Source organism: Balaenoptera physalus (assembly GCF_965194825.1).
Source record: "Balaenoptera physalus genome assembly, chromosome: 18".
Lineage (NCBI taxonomy): Eukaryota > Metazoa > Chordata > Mammalia > Artiodactyla > Balaenopteridae > Balaenoptera > Balaenoptera physalus.
The window spans coordinates 16,292,924-16,309,935 of NC_138899.1; the positions used below are offsets into that span (position 1 = coordinate 16,292,924).

The 17,012-nt window shown below is 37.6% G+C and overlaps 1 protein-coding gene and 1 long non-coding RNA gene across 3 annotated transcripts in view; one reads left to right on the top strand and one right to left on the bottom strand.

The window, feature by feature from the left end:
• GPC6 (glypican 6) overlaps window positions 1-17,012 on the bottom strand; it is a 1,071,594-nt gene that overhangs the window by 709,646 nt on the left and 344,936 nt on the right. The window lies entirely within an intron of this gene.
• The window catches only part of LOC309647418, a 774,616-nt gene continuing 767,008 nt past the window's right edge, over window positions 9,405-17,012 (top strand). Inside the window, exon 1 of the long non-coding RNA XR_014256036.1 lies at window positions 9,405-9,612. This is a non-coding gene — a long non-coding RNA (uncharacterized lncRNA). The remainder of the gene's footprint in view (window positions 9,613-17,012) is intronic.

A 17,012-nucleotide genomic window follows, 5' to 3' on the forward strand; every position in this document is an offset into this window, starting at 1 on the left:
ATTTTCTCCTTGTGTCTTCACATGTGTCTTTGCTCTGTACCTCTCTGTGCCTGAACACCCTCTTCTTATATAAAGACACCAGTCACGTTAGATTAGGACCCACTCTAATGACTTCATTTTTAGCTTAATTACCTCTGTCTCCAAATACACTCATATCTCGAGGTAGCTGAGGTTAGGACTTCAACATATAAATTATGGGGGGGGGAAACACAGCCCATAACAGGAAGAAAAGTCAGAAAGTCAGATGGAATTTATGCTCCAATCAAGTATATGATTTTAGGAAAAAAACATAAAAGTATATTGGCTTTTATTTATTACGGGATTTTATTGTGGTTATTGATATATATGATCCATTGTCAGTCACATAAAAGAGTTTTTCTCATTGCATGGACCAAACCAAAAAGCTAGGATTGTTAATACCATGTAAATGAATCTTTCTTAAGAGTGCAAATACTGTCTCCTGAAAAAATCCTACACGTTTTTTTTGTAGGAAGGACATTAGTTTTTAGAGCTTATACATTACTTCATTGATTGAAGGATCCTTTTATTCACTCAGCAAACATTTATGAAACACCTAATTTTGTGCTTAGCAATGACCTCTATTAAAAGAATTAAAATATAACTCAAATGTGACACGACTCATTATATAGATGGCAAGACTAGCATCCAGAAAATATGGGCAAGGCTAGAATTAGCAACCAGTTCTGCAGTATCAGCCCATAGCTTGACTTGCTCACTATGTAATGCTGTCTCTATGACACTTGGTTTCCACTGGGGACCCACTGAGAATTACTGAACTGAGAAGACAGTCTCAATATAAAATATCTTAAGTAACTAAAGTTGTGCTACATGCATAATCGATCAGGCCAATGACTAGTCCAATCACTGAAAAGAACCAAATAAATCGTGGACATATACAAATGATAACAATACCTAACTTTGGGGGAGCATGTGTCTTTTTGAATTATGCCTTTCTCTGGGTATATGCCCAGTAGTGGGATTGCTGGGTCATATGGTAGTTCTATTTTTAGTGTTTTAAGGACCCTCCATACTGCTCTCCATAGTGGCTGTATCTATTTACATTCCTACCAACAGTGCAAGAGGGTTCCCTTTTGTCCACACCCTCTCCAGCATTTATTGTTTGTAGATTTTGTGATGATGGCCATTCTGACCGGTGTGAGGTGATATTTCATTGTAGTTTTGATTTGCATTTCTCTAATAATTAGTGATGTTGAGCATTTTTTCATGTATTTGTTGACCATCTGTATGTCTTCTGTTCATTGCAGCACAATTTACAATAGCCAGGACACGGAAATAACCTAAATGTCCATCAACAGAGGAATGGATAAAGAAGATGTGGTACATATATACAATGGAATATTACTCAGGCATAAAAAGGAACGAAATTGGGTCATTTGTCGAGAAGTGGATGGACCTAGAGACTGTCATACAGAGTGAAGTAAGTCAGAAAGAGAAAAACAAATATCGTATATTAATGCATATATGTGGAATCTGAAAAAATTGGTAAAGACAATCTTATTTACAAAGCAAAAATAGACACAGACGTAGAGAACAAACGTACAGATACCAAGGGGGAAAGGGGGTAGGATGAATTGGGAGATAGGGATTGACATGTACACACTATTGATACTATGTATAAAATAGATAACTAATGAGAACCTACTGTACAGCACAGGGAACCCTACTCAGTGCTCTGTGGTGACCTAGAGGGGAAGGAAATCCAAAAAAGAGGGGATATATGTATACGTAGAGCTGATTCACATTGCTGTACAGTAGAAACTAACACAACATTGTAAAGCAACTATACTCCAATAGAAATTAAAAAAAAAAAAAAACCTAACTGTTATTCTGCGCTGTCTATGGCCAAACCTAATATCGTCTGCCTTCTAGCCATCATTTGATTTATTTCTCAAAATGACCCTGTGAGTTAGGTACAATTATCCTTGACATTTTTATAGATAAGAAAGGTGAAGTTTATAGAGTTTAGGAAAAATACTTAAGGTTAGAGCAGCAGATACTTATGCTTCAGGTTCTACATTAGCCATTGCTACAGGAGGCACATAGTAAAGAGATAAAGTCATATACTCTTCTTTTCTCAATCAAAAAAGAAAAAAATGTGGTGCAGGGAGAGGAGTGCTATGAATTTGTGGTTGATTGTTGTATTTTCATGTACATATTATGAATGCAGCCATCTCGTGTGTACAGGATTGAGCAGAGAAATCTGATTTATTGTTACATTTAAATAGTGGAATTTATTGAATTTTACCAGTTGAGGTCTTTATTTTTTTATTTTTATTTATTTTTGGCTGTGTTGGGTCTTCGTTGCTGCACGTGGGCTTTCTCTAGTTGCGGCGAGCGGGGGCTACTCTTCCTTGCGGTGCACAGGCTTCTCGTTGCGGTGGCTTCTCTTGTTGGGGAGCACGGGCCCTAGGCGAGCGGGCTTCAGTAGTTGTGGCACGCGGGCTCTAGAGCGCAGGCTCAGTAGTTGTGGCGCATGGACTTAGCTGCTCCGCGGCATATGGGATCTTCCCGGACCAGGGTTCGATCCCATGTCGTCTGCATTGGCAGGCAGATTCTCAACCACTGTGCCACCAGGGAAGCCTCCAGTTGAGGTCTTTAGATGTAGACATAAAACATGTTTTGTTTTATCTTAACCTAATGTCAGGACAATCTACTACATGTCTAAAAAAGTATATAATGTTTCAAGTTAATTTAATCTTTTCTAACTTTCTATTACTGAATAGGAGCAACTATATGACCCGACTGTGAGTCATGAAAATTAAAAATAAATAGATTTCACTGAAAACTAGACTCTTTCAGAGGCTCACTTAGGCATAAGCTCTGTACACTTTGAATAAAAAGATGCACTGTTTTGTTGCTATTTTCTATTAATGGTGTTTTTTAAATAAACATTGTAAGACTGATTATTCAAAAATATATGCGTATCTATCTTTCTAATAGACATAATAGGCTACAAAAAAAAAAAAAGGAAAGAAGAATTTCCAGATGCTGTGGGAGACCTTACATGTCTAGGTGTAGCAAACGATGCTGTTCCAATTTTCAATATATTTACCAGACTTACTATCTACATAAACAGACTGTGTGTTTAACCTTTTCCTAGAGGCTTTCAATTTTGCTAAGCAGAACTCAAAGACTGTCTAGCCAGACTTAAAAAGTCATTTGAAGTAAATGGATTCTTGGTGATAAATAATGATGACTTTTTAAAGTAGCTTTTTTTTTTCTGGCTGGAAGTACCATTTTGTGTCTCATTTTAAGTCCAGTGACTTTTTCCCATATAACAAGGAAAAACTTCTGCAAATTGGGCCTGACTTATTTGGTCCTTCTACCTCTGTTTCTTTCCAGTAATTTTGTGCCAACAGTCTCTACCCTGAGTCCTGGGGTTTTCTTTCCTTTTCTTTTCTTACAATCTTTGTTTCCCATGCTTTTTCATAAAATTGTTTTCAAATACCTTTGCATACCTTTACTTTGAAAATGAGATCACAAAGTTGACTCAATAAGGCACAGGAAAATACTTTTTTAAAAAATCTGGGTCTTATCTAAATGATATCTTTAAAGTATTTTCTTAAAAACCTATATCGATGCCCTCACTTAAATATCTTTATCTGAAATCTGACTCCCCTTCCTTTGGTCACGGGAAAGTCATGGAGGCAAAATTCAACACAGCTCAGAATCCAAATAGAGTCATTGACCGGAATCTTTTCCATTTAACCATTTACATCAGCCCCAATGTAATGCTCATTCAACTAACGCGCCACAGACAGCTGGTCCCAATCATTCAATCCCATCTCAAAGGCACTGGGCAGACTCGGCACCAACCCCAGGCCCTCGAACACGTGTAGAAATATTTGAAAAACACTGACACAGTTATCAAGGAAAACCTCCCACCTAAAGCCCCTGTGAAAGGGTGCATATTGGTGGACCATGTGTCCTCTGCCCCTTTTACCCTAGAGTAGGCGATGCCGATGTGGTTGAGAGGAAATGGAGGAGGAGGCCGCCTCTCCTCCCTGAATTTGAACTGGAAGCGCCATCACCATCTGAAATGGATCCGAACCTGGAAAGCCACAACACAGAATGCAGCTGGAGAAACACATCAGTAGAAACAGAGGCAGAGGGAAGATTAGATAGATAGAGAGGTAGAGAGATACAGAGATGATGACAGATAGATAGATAGATAGATAGATAGATAGATAGATAGATAGATAGGTAGGTAGATAGATAGATAGATAGAGAGAAGAAAGCTGTCTGCTACAGGAAGAAAACACACATCCAGAAAGCACTGAGCCATAGCTATGCGTGAGCATTTGAGTGACGATATGTGGATGCTCTGGCTGTGGTCCCCAGGGCATCCTGGAGTTATTCTGAGGCTCTCTCTTATCCCCTCATTTGTTCCCTGGATGCCAGCTGTTCTCTTGGTGCAGTTCCATTGCACCGCCTACTTCATCTGTCTGAAATGCTCTTCCCCCAGGTCTCCACAGGCTTGCCCCAGCCTCCTTCAGGTATTTACTCAAATAATATCAGACCAATCAGGCCTTCCCTGGCAGCTCTCTCATACGTCTTTGTTCCCAAGTCAAAGTTCTCTACTTTTGTCTTCTCTTTACCACTATGTTATATTTTACATAGTTTACTTGTTCCCTTACTTTTTGGTACAATTCCTAAACCACATTGTGAGCTCCTGAAGGCATGGGCTCTCATCTATTTCATTCCCGGCCATATTTCCAGCTCCTAGCCCATTGGAGGCATACTCCATTTTTCAAATTAATAAATAAATTTAAAGTCAAAGTATCATGGACTATTTATAGTTGCTCATTTATTGTCAGGGGCCTGAGAGAATAAAAATGATTTTTCAAAAACAGACTTCTATATATGTGTGTATAGGTTCACAAGGTCAAGTTCAAGGGTGTTGAACCTGGGCGGCAGCATAAGGTCCAGCACTTACACAATTTCTGGGCTTCGTTTAATGATCAGTAGTTACTGTGTTGAAATTCTTAATAATTTTTCAACAAGGAGCCCCACATTTTTATTCTGCACTAAACCCCAGTAAATTAGGTGGCCAGTCCTATGTATATGTGAACATCACAGCTGGGGTTCAAATCCTAAATGTTACCTAGCCTCCTGTTTGCATGAATTGAATACATTTATATGGAAAGCATTCTGTATTCTTAATTTATCTGCCTTACCTACCCAGAGGAAGTTCAGAGAGGCAGCACTGCTGTGTTACTAATGCACGAACTCTAAATAAGTCAGTAGAGCTGAACTATGGCTCCATCTCAGCCTGTGGCTAGCTGAGTAACTGCTCTCTTCACTTTCCTGACTTGTAGAAGGAGGCACTTGAGCTAAACAATCTCTAAGTTACCATCCAGCTCTTCTATCCTTTAATTCTTTCCTAAATAAAATCATATTACATCTTTAAAAGTATCATAAAACACTTACTCCCCACCTCTTCACCAAACTCTTTTATGCAAGTTGTTAGGACAGGGAGGATTAAAGAAAGAGCAAACCCCCCTTCTCATTTGACATTTTTGCAATATGAATTCTTGTTCTGATTTATGGGCCCTTAAAATGATTCAGTTGTCCATATTTATTTCTGTGCTTTCCAACTAGGTACTCCCACCTAAACCCAAGCAACCAATAAATTGATTAAATGTACTCTCGTTTTCTTGGATACATTCACATGATCAAGTAACTTAATCCCAATGTAGTCTGAGTTTTCTTAAACTGATTTTAGTGAAATTCAAAGAGCTGTAGGAAGCAAGACCTCTGTGCGGCTCAAGAACATTTGAGGGGTTGCAAAACAGGTTATTCAAGGCAACTTCAATGTAGATAACAACACTGAAACCTCATTTCTCTACATATGTCCACCAGAATTTTCAGCTCTTAAAAACATCCCTACTATTGTTGTTCAATTGACTAAGAAATCTATGTGTTGAGGAATATTTAATAAAATTGTCTTTTCTTCATAATTATAATCAATTTTGCTATTACATGACAAATGTATTAAAAAAAAACCCTTGCTGTGCAAAATTGTGTGATAAAAGCTGTAGGGCTTATGAAAAAAATAAAGTTAGGTGCACAACACCCAAACATTTCAACAATGACACATAGAAAAGAACAGAAACCAATTAACAGCAACACGGTTTACATGTGTTGAATAGTTTAGAAAATGAATAAAGACTACAATAACTATGGCACTTTACTTTGAAAAAGCCCTGAATTTTGTTTGTGGAACTGGTTATTGGAAGGGGTGCAGCTTGTGAGTCATTGTGACGTGGTGGAAGGAGGGTTATCTGAAAATGGAGGGAAAGTTGTGACACGAGGTATAGATGAGATGTGGCTCTTAACACAAGCGACGAACTGAGGTTTTGAGGCAGGGCCAGCTTCCTGGGTGTGTGACCTGTCTGCAATCCCTCAGGACCCAAGCTTAGAAGGGCACCATATTGGTTTAACATTCTGCTGTGGCCATCTTGAAATTCTTAAAATTTGTGCAACAGGGAGTCTCATATTTATATTTTCACCAGGTCCGGTAAATTTTGTAGTCAGTCAAGGTTTGAGGGGTGTCTTTTTGTGTATTCTTACAGGGCACCTCTCAGCTAGATGCAGCTTTCTACATTAAGGTCAGAATGTTTCTAGCAGATGAAATTCTGCATAAGCAAACTCAAAATTCTCAGTATATTCAAATTTCCCCCTGATACATCCATCATGTTGGAACAAAAAAAAAAAATCATGGTTTCAAAATAAGCATGATAGCAGAACTGGCTGTACTTAAATTTTAGGAAATTATTACTAATCTGAGGTGAAGCAAGAGAGACAGAGATCGCACACACAGTGAAGGAAGCAGTGCGTTCCCTATAAATCCGGGCTAGTCTCACCACGGGACCCCACATCGTAAGTGGAGAAAGTCAAGGTGTACTAACTCCTCCAAAGATAAGGTTGGAACCCCACAGAGAAAGAGGAAATTTGCATAACAAATGATGTATGCTATTTACTGAAGGTTGCTCTGGTTGTTTTTTCTTTTTACTCTTTCTCCCAGGAATTTTAGCCTGAGGCCTTGGGAAAAGAAGTGGAAGGAGGAAATTTTTTTTAACCTTCTGGGCAAATTGCTAGAGCATGTGGTGGACAAGTCAGGGAGAGCATCTCCTATCTGGAAAGGAGCCCTGGTGCAGGGCAAGAGGCAGCCAGACAACCAGGGCTCACACAGGAAACAAGGAAGCAGGAGGACACCTTCCAATCTGAGACAGGAGACGGCCATCAGACAAAGGATTGGAGAACTGAGAACACAGCAGAGGTAGGACTCACACCCCCCAGCACAGGACACCCTAGTCCAGCAGAATTTTAGACAGTCTGAGGGTTTTCATTTTCCATAGACAAGGGCTGAGCTGAGAAAGTATTATTTAATCACTTTTTTTTTTTTTTTTTTACTAATCCTCAGGCTAACGTTGCAGATATAAAACCCCCATTTTGAAATTTCTCCTATTTAATGGAAAGTAGGGAAGATCTTGTTTGTCATAGAAGAAATAATATTCATCCTTTTAAATTAAATTTCTCTCACCGTACATAAATACGGTGAAATAAAAAAGTATAGCTGAGTACAGGTAGATGATATATAGTCCTTGTAAAATTTCCACCCAAAGCATTTTATTTTTTACAGAATAAGGAAAATTCCAAGCAGAATGTTTGAGTTATTTAACTCTAAACCACAAAGGACAAATAATGTGATAGAAAACATTCTGCCCAAAACACCTTCGCTCAGAGTTTGAGTCTCCCTCTGTCCACATGTTACTTAGAGACTTTAATTCTATCACTTAATCTCAATCTCAGGATTAAATTTTCTCTCTGGAAATCCCCAACTCTTAGTTATGCCTTATGAATAGGTTTATCTCCTATATATATATAGGCCAGCTCTCAGCTCTTGGTTTTTTTAAAAGCACTACTTTGTGATGATAAAGGCTACTGATGTGTTGATTTTTTACGTCTTTTGTTAAACCATTCACGGTGAGGTTTGGCTCCTTTTCTGCACACCTGGTTATCAGGTGCTATTAAGAAGTTCATTACCATAATTTATTATTTATGTGAGTGTAACTTTACACATGTGGTTTTTCTCTAAGTGCTACACACCTGCCATTTTATTATCTCTTTATTAAAGATCATTTTTGTACTTTTACAGGAAATCAGGAAGAAACTGGTTTTATTCTCCTTTCTTCATCTTGCATTTCCATTCACAATGAAATAGCTCTTGGTGCTTCTGGTGTGAAACCAAGTTCCAGATAACAGAGATTGAAATTCAGACATACAAAACCCTCCTTTTGAAATGAAAATCTTCTTCATTTCAATACTACAGCCTCCTCAAGCCCACAGTGTTTCAAATGTACTTTAAAATGAGGCAATCGGTTTCTTCCCATGAGATGTATTATTTTAAGAGAGCTCCTCATGTTTGCTGTGTTGCTAGTTACTGGGTCTCCCATTAGCTTGTCCACTGCTAGCTCTCGGATCAGACAAGGCCAGTGGGAGAAAATTCACTATATTGGCAATTCTCCACATGTATGTTCTGAGAAGCTATACCTATGTCTGGAAGACAGTGGAAAGAGAAAAAAAAAAAGAAACTAGATTTCTTGTACTCAAGTACTAACTCAAGAGTTAGTACTGGGCTTCCCTGGTGGCGCAGTGGTTGAGAATCTGCCTGCTAATGCAGGGGACACAGGTTCGAGTCCTGGTCTGGGAAGATCCCACATGCCGCGGAGCAACTAGGCCCGTGAGCCACAACTACTGAGCCTGCGCGTCTGGAGCCTGTGCTCGGCAACGAGAGGCCGTGATAGTGAGAGGCCCGCGCACCACGATGAAGAGTGGCCCCCGCTTGCCACAACTAGAGAAAGCCCTCGCACAGAAACGAAGACCCAACACAGCCAAAAATAAATAAATAAATAAATGAATCAAAATCAGCATCTTTAAAAAAAAGAATTAGTACTAACTCAGTATTAACTTGGAGAATATTAACTCTGAGAATGTATTTCTTCTAATAAATATTACTAAAAAGCCTCGGTCACTCGGGCTGGGGGAGACAGTAGGGGGATCATTCAGAAAAATCATCCAGCACTCTAAGTCTCTAATTTGAGGATGAAAGTCTGTGTGTGTGTGTGTGTGTGTGTGTGTGTGTGTGTGTGTGTGTGTGTGTGAGAGAGAGAGAGAGAGAGAGAGACAGCAGGACGAGAAAGGGAGAGACAGACACTAAAATAGGGAGGGTGGGAGTGAGACGGAAGAGGGAGGGGATATGGGGATATATGCACCCATATAGCTGATTCACTTTGTTATACAGCAGAAACTAACACACCATTGTAAAGCAATTATACTCCAGTAAAGATGTTAAAAAAAAAATTGAGGGCTTCCCTGGTGGCACAGTGGTTGAGAGTCTGCCTGCCGGTGCGGGAGACACGGGTTCGAGCCCTGGTCTGGGAGGATCCCGCATGCCGCGGGGCAACTGGGCCCGTGGGCCACAACTGCTGAGCCTGCGCGTCTGGAGCCTGTGCTCCGCAGCAAGAGAGGCCGCGATAGTGATAGGCCCGCGCACCGTGATGAAGAGTGGCCCCCACTTGCCGCAACTAGAGAAAGCCCTCACACAGAAACGAAGACCCAACACAGCCATAAATAAATAAATAACGTAATTAATTAAAAAAAAAATTGATTCTGGATCTACTTAACCTATACCTTACCAATTTCTCTTTCCTCTTTGAACAAATTTTACTTAGCGTTCTTAAAGCTTCATTTGCCTCACCTGTCAAGTGGTGGTCATCATGGAGCCCAATTTGTGAGCTTGTTAGGTATCGAGGACCTTAGCACAGGGCCTGGGACATGGTAAGTTCTCAACAAATATTAGCAATTAATACTGTTGTAAATATTTGTGAGGGTTCTATTATGATGTGACACGTGCAATTGTGTGACAGCAGCAAGAGGTATTTACTTCTCCTTTTACTCTGAAACTGTCTTTCAAGCAAGCTGACACTGGTTTTCCAAAGTTGCCGTCTAGTAAGAATCATGTGGGAACTTGTTGATCCTGATTCCGAGGGCTCCACCAAGGAGATTCTGATTTGGTAGGTTTGGGGTATGTGCAAGGATTCTCATTTGGGGGGGACACAACTCAAGTGATGCTAATTATCAACCAAGTTTGGGAAACACGGCTCCCACAAGATTTATCATGGATAATCCCATTTTTATTGGTTTATTTTAATAAAATTATCAACTATGCAATGACTGTGGCAAAGACAGTGGTGTTCAGGAAATATTCCACGTGCCCCGACAATTCCTAGCCTCCCTTGAAGTAAGGTAAAGGTCATGTGACTAATCTTGGCAAATGAGTTGTGAATAAGTGGGCGTGGACCACTTCTAGGTCACTGCAGTTAAAGATACAGGAACCCCCTTCTTAAGGTGAACCTTGAGAGCATGTGTTAACTAGTAATGCCACATCATTGACAGGAGCCCTTGGCAGCCTGGTTCTTGAGTAATTATGTAGAGCACAGACCCAATCTCAACCTCTTCCCCCTGGAGCCATCTTATTCATGTAGCATGAGCAAGAAATAAAACGTTCTTGAATTGAATCACCACCCTATTACAATAGGAGAATTCTTTATTCATCAAATATAGCCTGAAATAAAGGAACAGGCACAGGGAAGCGACTGTTCAATAAACATTTTTTGATCATACATGGAAAAAAAGATAACAGAGGAATACCGCCCAGTGAGATGAAAAACAATATTGACTCATCAAATCATAAAGAAGTGAAGGAAGTGCAGTTGTCAGCAGTATATGAAGTAAAGGTTGAGGATGGCAGGAGATGGGTGGGACTGGGGAGACTGGTTATTTCCAAGGAAAATAGCTACTAACCCACTCTTTGCCCTCTGACCAACCCTTTACTCATCAAAGGGACTTTTGCTTTGAGTAATCAACAGTTGTTTTGGAAAACCACAGTAAAATGAAGAATCTACTAGATTTAAAAAATTCGGACGGGTGTCTGGTTTCCAGAGAACAGCTTCAAATATTTAAGCTGCTAACATTAGACCAACAATGAACTTAATGGTAATTGAAAACATCTTTTCAATAAATAAAAACACATTCTGCACACTTTATTTAAAAAGTTTACTCATGAGCTAGACTAACACAGATGTGGTTTAGAGACATTCTATAGCTAAAGAAAAATGCCAAAGAGGAAATGAACTGATATGATTTAAAATGCAATATTATTACCATCGTAAATTATGTCAGCCACGGCTGCCTCAAGTAGAACTTTACTTGATTTAAAGCCAAACAAGGCCACTGAATTATTTTCAGTTAATTATGAGCTAGCCATATGTTGCAATGAGAACAATGTGCTAATCAGTCAACGCTGACACGGTGGTGACAATTAAGATGGTTAGTTTCTATCCTGCTGGACAAAATGTATCTCAGAGATAGAAGAATAGAAATGTCATATATTTTGGTAGAGAAAATCTTATTAACTGATTTGGGAAATTTCAAAAAGATGTTAAGTCTGGCTACGGAAAAGATCCAACATGGAAGTTTATGGTTTAAAAAAGGTTTAACATCCTTCTGAATGGTGTGATAAGTCAGCAGTTTGGGAAATCTTTAAGTATGAAACATATCCCTTCTGCAGAAGTAAACTTCTCATCTGCTCTATACCAAGGGCATAGTGATAATACTTGGAATGTATTCAATATATAATTGAGCAATCTTATAAAACAATGGTATAGTCAAATCCTATATTAAAATATAAAAATACTCTGCTGTATTATGAAAACATAAAATGTAAGAAATACATTTTAATAAAACACACACATGCATACACACACCCACCAGAAGTAGTCTGTATTTAAAACTAACAGACACAAGCATTACAAAACTGTAAGATGGATTTTTATAAAGACATTTAAGTAACACAGACTTTTCGTTACTTTTGTAATTATCTACTGTGTGCATTCAGTTTTAGAGCTGTGATACCAAAGTTTTCTTCTCTTTTACAATAATCCATGTAGTCAATGTCTGAAGCAATAGAGGAAAATCAGGAAGTAGGATGACTTAGCCATACATTTGGTGCATTTAAGCCATTCCTCAGATGAGGGGATGTCTCAACTGAACTCATATGCCCATAATTCAAACTCTGCATGTTGTAAAAACACTATACAAATCAGCCCTCTTTCAAAAGGATGCAGTGTGGATAATGAATGATTTGTTACTATTCAAACACATAAATCCTTGTCTACCTTAGTTTTTAAACATGCGTTGATGTTTTCCAGTTGATGGTGCTAATATTGAAACATTTTCAATAAATCCTAGTATAGTTAATTATAATATTTGAAGGATGATAAATTTGTCAAGTTATTTTAAGAATAAAATGGACTCGCAAGTAGTGCCAGGAGTGAATTCTCCACCTTCTTCCAGCCAAAGTGTAATTAGAGATGTTGGGTTTACCAAGGCTCCTTGGACATCTGTTTTGCTAAGCCCTCTCTTTAAAGCCTTGATCTTTGCCTCCCTAATTATACATTTTATCAAAGCACTTTTGCTACTCTCTCCTAAACCCTGTACAATGGAGGATATTCCGATTGTAATGAGTATGTGAGGCTCATTGATTTCACTGAGAAATTTCTACCAGGGCTGAATTTAGCTGTACAATTCTTTTTTTTTTTTTTTTTTTTTAATATTTCTACAGCACACAATGCTACATAACTTTTTTTTTTAATTTATTTATGTATTTTATTTTTAGCTGTGTTGGGTCTTCGTTTCTGTGCGAGGGCTTTCTCTAGTTGTGGCAAGCGGGGGCCACTCTTCATCGCGGTGCGCGGGCCTCTCGCTATCGCGGCCTCTCTTGTTGCGGAGCACAGGCTCCAGACGCGCAGGCTCAGTAGTTGTGGCTCACGGGCCTAGTTGCTCCGCGGCATGTGGGATCTTCCCAGACCAGGGCTCGAACCCGTGTCCCCTGCATTGGAAGGCAGATTCTCAACCACTGCGCCACCAGGGAAGCCCCAGCTGTACAATTCTTGATTGATATTACTTTTTATGATCAATTTATTAACCTATGACCTTTCTAGCTCCATGCCTATCATTTTTACTAAGATACATACATGCATACATATACACATATATATTTATATATGTATATATTTACACATAGGCACAACTTGCATATATACATACATATATACATATGTGTATATATATGGATAAAAAATTGGATTCTATGCTCAATAAAATTTAAAAAATGGTGACTAGGGAAATAAATCAATTAAAATAGATATTTATAAATGTCAGCCAGCTTATTTTAGATGTAGAAAAGGTAAATGTTAACTTTTCCACAATATATTTATGTGTGTTTATATTCTTTTGATTTTTTTCCCTAAGGAACCAGAACAAGGTTAAAATTTTTATGTGAAATAGATATCTCTTTTAACAATAAATGAGCAGTAAGCTATTTCCTATGTTTAATTACAATAAACAATTAAACAATTACAATATCATGAAAAATATATATGTAAAGAATAAGGCAAAATAATTTTGGAAAAGAAAATCATATATTAATTTTGAATACATTAAATATCATGGCATGTGTAATAACCATAAAGATTACAGTAAAGGGATTATAGACCATTTCTCTTTTATAATTTGTCTTCCTAGAATAATTTCTCTGAAAACAAAATGACCTATCAGAATATCCTAGAATGTCTTTTTCCTACTGGGTACCAAAAATATATTGAGACTAGGAATCCCTCAACACCTGAGCTCCACTGTCTTTTACGTAAAATGAGAGGATCAAACTCAGTGATGATCAAGCGGCATTACAGAGCCCGGAGGTCCACGCATGTGTGTCCAAGGTGCTTCTTGAGGGCCTGAGCAGGTTGCTGAGCCCTCCTGCTGCTGCTCTAACCAGAAAAATGTTGCTTGTATTGGCTTCATTTTTTTCAATTCATATTTATTGAGCACTTCCTTGTGCCAAGAACTTTTCTAGCCGCTGAGGACATAGAGATGACATAGGCAGACCTAAGCGCCTTCACAGAGCTTATTAAGTTAATTTTTTAAAGGTTTATGTAGCTAAAGGAAGGAATTTGAAAGCTCCTGGACTCTATGTCTAATCTTCCTTCTACCTTTAAAATTTCTTTAAGTAAAAACTTGGCAAGCCATTATAAATAGTCAAGTTGAATCCCTGGATCTTCAATAAGATTTCTTTTCCTTCATGACTTCCATCTATCCGCCACGTTACCCCAGTAACCTCTGTGCTCTTCTGGTGTGGCCTAAGTATAATTTTAATTCTGGTATGGCTTTTAGACAGTTCCCATTCTATGCATAAGACTATTACAAAATTTTTAAGCGAATGTAATTCAAAGGAGGTTAAAGCCTTCAATCCATTTCAGCGGAAAAAAAACAAACTGTAACTGTGGAAGTTGATGATGATGTGTTATTTCCTTTTGGTTAAGTGATCACACACTGGAGAATAATCACAGGTATTTTACTAAAGTTAATAATTACTTATGATTCAAAAAAAAAGAGGGAGCAAGTTAATGGTGTTGAAAGTTCATGACTAGTCCTACATACCTCATAAACGTGTTCTTTGGTTGTGGGAATTGTGGTTTGTGTTTCTTTAATCTCTGGGTATTCATAAAATGGTATTTTAAGGGAACACTTGTTATTTCAAGAAATGACTGATATATTATTTAGTATGGTTCTTGCCTGTGCGTTTACTAGTTATATTTGAAGGATCCGTCTAACATTGTATGTTATTAACAAGAAACACTTTTTCTTACCCTCCGTAATCTGTTTCTTTGACTCTTGCAACTTGAGAAAATATTTAGCCATCTAACCAGAACTTTAAACACTGAAACTAAGTTGATTTTTCTACCAGATGTGTTCCCCCCCCCAGTGTAAAGTTGTAAGCAATTGTTTCCATTTAAAAAAAAGACTTATCAGTGGTCTAATGACACATATTATAAGACACAACCAACTTTCCCTTGGTTGGTAAAAAATAAAAATTTCATAATTGCTCACCTCCGATAAATTTTCATTAAAATATTCAATGCATCCTCTTCCCCCCACATTTACTATAGTCTGCTAATCAAGAATTTATATTCTGAACCACATAACAATTCAAATTATTATTGTTATTTTTATAGAATGGGCCAATTAGCTGCATTTATGTTTTGAAAAGGAAGTGAGAATAGAAGAGCTTTTCTGACAGAGATTTTAATTCAGTTTCTTACCTGTTTCACAAAACAAAGTGAAACTCAAAAGGCTAAAGAGACAAATTTCTTACGTAAAAATAAAAAAGCAATTAAAACACAGAAGACATATTTTTACATACATACATGTTTATGTGTTTATATTGAGATGGTCCTTCTTCAAATACCCAAGTAGGCTTGGGCAGATTTCAGGATTTTGCTTCTCCCCAGTTTGGATTTCCTTTAGTTCAGTTACTATATACTAAGCAGTTACTATGTACCAGGCACCATAGACCATCCATGTTAGCTCATTTAGTCACTGCTAATGAGCTAATAAGTAGCTGATTTTATTTTCTTTACCTCTTTTTATAGATGAGGAAATTGAGGATCAGATTCAATAAATGAACAGGCTTAGAGAGAAGGTCAGGAGACAATGTGAAACCTGTCTTTGTAACTCAGAACATCCCTCTATGAATATTCCCATGTCACACAGCAGACTGTATAAATGCATGGATTGAGGTCCTTGTACATAAAGTGTTGTTCTAGAAATTTCAGGGGAACCTGTGTTATAAAGAGTTTTCTTTTCTAGGGTAACTGCACTGGATGGCATGTGTTCTACGTAAGAGCATTGTATGGCAGCTGCCCAAACAACCTATTAAGAACACAATGGTTAAGGAAAGAGAAAAAAAGGCATAGAAGATATGGTGGACACATAAACCACCTGGCATTAGTTACTAAATGTCTTTTTCATTAAATATCTTATGGAAAATGTGATTAAAAATGATGGCATCAATCTTCTCAACAAAAAGAATCAATATAGAAATCAAAAGATTAATGCCATGACCTTAAGAGGATCAAGTACTTTTCTAGCAGGAGAAGATGCTAACTTTGGAAAACATTAAATTATGTTAATTTTAAGGCTATTTGATAATTCACATGATTGTGATTTATAAGTAAAATGATTCTTGGTAGTTTGGAAGAAAACCTTGGTGGGGTTAAATTCTAAGAAGCATACCCACCAGATTCCAACATGGGAAACTTTTATTGGCCTACATTGATTTCTTAGGAAATGGAGATTTGAAGAACATTTTTAAAGTAAACAAAAATTATACAATGTTATTAAACATCTGAATCTGTGTTCTGTTTTCATCAGAGTCTGCAAATTGAAATGCATGGGGAATCGGTGACCTTATTCATGCCCCTGATATCATGATGGATAATACATTATTAAATTGTAGATGGTAAATAATGAAGCAATTGTATGAACAGAAAACAGATCATTAAGTCAAGTATGTTCAGAGGAAAAAGGAACATGATGAGTAAGAGGAAAGAGAAAACAAAACAGGATGACAAGATTCTTCACTCTGTTTAGGAAAACGTTCTGTCTTTGGTAACTATTTTAATTTTATAAACAAAAAGTATCATGCTTCAATAAACACATTTTTCTTTGCTTTTAGTATTTTATTAAGAGATATTGTACCATACTCTCTTCTTTAAAATAAAGGAAGAAAGAATAAAAATCAAACAATTATGTTCTTTTCTTTGAAAAATAAATTCTGGATTGACTGATGTATTTCCTTCACTACTTGGGAACTCTGACTACAGGTATTTAATACTGAAAATAACTACAGCTCCCATTGGTTGAATGCTTACTATCTGTCATCCATTGTTTTCTTTGTACTTCATTTAATCCTTACCACTGCCCAAGGAGCTAGTTTCTATTATTTTGCCCAATTTGCATATGGAAAAAAACTGAGGTACACGGAAGTAATTTGCCCAAGTAAA